The 2,193-nt window shown below is 28.0% G+C and overlaps 1 protein-coding gene and 1 long non-coding RNA gene across 2 annotated transcripts in view; both read left to right on the top strand.

Moving 5' to 3' along the window:
* Positions 1 to 336, top strand: part of LOC112904307 — a 2,213-nt gene extending 1,877 nt beyond the window's left edge. The window contains exon 2 of the long non-coding RNA XR_003231008.1: positions 127 to 336. This is a non-coding gene — a long non-coding RNA (uncharacterized LOC112904307). The remainder of the gene's footprint in view (positions 1 to 126) is intronic.
* Positions 1 to 2,193, top strand: part of LOC108736513 (putative laccase-11) — a 24,692-nt gene that overhangs the window by 18,744 nt on the left and 3,755 nt on the right. The window lies entirely within an intron of this gene.

The raw sequence follows: 2,193 nt of genomic DNA on the forward strand, positions 1-2,193 counted from the left end.
AATTTTATCTTGAAACTTTAAAATAAAATTCCATTTTATTCTCACATTTAATATATTATGCTTAATAATAACTCGAGAAGGATGGTGGATATTTTTTAAAAAATAATTTATTTTGTATTATTTAAGGTTTTTGGATTTTACGTGATGAAATGTCCTTAGAATGGACCAGAGGAATGGATGTAGTTTTTCATATCGGCTCCTGCTGTGATATGCCTTCAATACCCAGTAACTTTCCTAAATGTGGGAACTGGGTTGGCCCTGAATTTTTCTTACTGTGATTATTTGCAATTATTGTTTACTAGTTATGATTGTTGTTAATAAATTTTTTTCTATTAAGACGTAATTATTCAACGTAGCAATTGTTTTCTCGCTTTCTGATCGCTTATATATACTCACAGTTACTGTAAAGGATAACAGGTTGACTACCTCTTGTGGGTATCTAATATAAAATTTAATCCATAAAAACAAAATTTCAGTTTTAATTTATTGCTTCAATAAAAGTAATTTTCCCAAAAAGCTTATAAATTAAAACTTATTTAATATCAACGACGTTTTTAAAATATACGTAAGGAACTATTTTTCTTGTCCGTAATGAAAAAAAGGCAAATATTTTTAACACGTTATTGTTTATGAATCAGATTTACGATAATTAAATACGAATTTATTAGTAGCATTAGATAAATTTGCGTTAGCTGAGTTATTATTTTAAACATCATCATCATGCGCAATAAATATTATATGCCGTAGTATAAAGAGGGAACGATTAATATATAGAGAGTAATAAGGTTTACTGTTTGGTTTTGAACGGTTTCACCATGCCTTTGCTTGCGAGGGTAAGTCAAATGTAAATTTATAAATAATATAGTTTAGTACAAGTAGTAATAATATGCTTCTAATTGCACCTATTAGAAATATTAATCTTTTACCGTCTTAATGGATTGCTTTGACTTACTATTTTATACTATGGTAAGTATACATACATAAATGTTGTACTGTGAGAGATTTAGAATGTTAATAAATAAATTTTACGATAAACGCAAAGAATATAAAAAATAAGAAAATTTCAATTAATATTACACTAAATTATCTAAAATATCTTGCACGGTTGGAATTGTTACTACCTTTTTATCAATTTTATCGTCAATAGGCAAATAAAGCAGAAATTGTTATTACATACTTACAGACAAAATAATTGAAATTTTTAAAACTAAAATGAATACAAAAATAAACTGAATTCCAACACACAAAACTATATTGAACAGTAGAAAAAGCGCTCGGTTAAAACTAATGGAATTCGAAAATCTGACGGCTGTTTGTTTCATATGCGGGCAAATATCGACGTTAATAACTTCAATCAGTAATAAATTACACTTCGTTAGGATTCAATGAAAACGGTCAATAAAGGGTACCGTCATCAATTAACATCGGTAGTAATTAGTAACAATTGTTTTGTGGTACATTTCAAGAAGCACTGATGAATACGATTTTCTTAGAATTCGACAAGGCTGTTTATCATTTCAGACCTCGTATATATGTGAAGTTTCAGTCATATGAGTTCAATTTTTGGTTTCCATTAAATGGAGAATCATGAGAAGGTTAATGCACCTCTTTATTAATATAGAATAATCAGTAATTAGTAAAAATTACGTAATGAAAAAAAATAATTCCCAAATGAGAATACTTGCTGACTAACTATAAAGTGAACATTTACATAAAAAGATGAAATATTTTTATTTAGTTCTAAGATGTTAATTTCTATTGTGATTTTCGTGTCCGATTCATATTTGTTAATTTAACAATTATTAAATATTAAAATAATAAGCAGGAACAGCAGCTATTTTGCCTGCTTCTAAATGCAGTACAAGAAACATGTTTGGTTTGATAATTAATTTCATTAATAAAACTGTACCTAAAAATTTAGTTGAAAATTAAAACCCGAAAGGAGCATTTTTCCAATAAAGAATTTTAAAGCACGGGGTGTGTACGCACATCTACTTTCAAGGTGTTCCACAGCAACTAAAAAGCAAATCTGTAATCATGAAAAACATCTTGACAGATGTACCAAGGGAGGATAATAGGGTAAGTTCTCCTATCATTTTCTCTTCTGTGCATTGAATTAGAAGAAGAATTTACTGAATTTTGAAAAATGTGGCTTGGAGAACTCATTCCAGAAGCTACATTTAAGAAAAAGTT

This window comes from Agrilus planipennis, unplaced genomic scaffold (genome assembly GCF_000699045.2).
Source record: "Agrilus planipennis isolate EAB-ADULT unplaced genomic scaffold, Apla_2.0 scaffold130, whole genome shotgun sequence".
In the NCBI taxonomy this organism is placed as follows: domain Eukaryota; kingdom Metazoa; phylum Arthropoda; class Insecta; order Coleoptera; family Buprestidae; genus Agrilus; species Agrilus planipennis.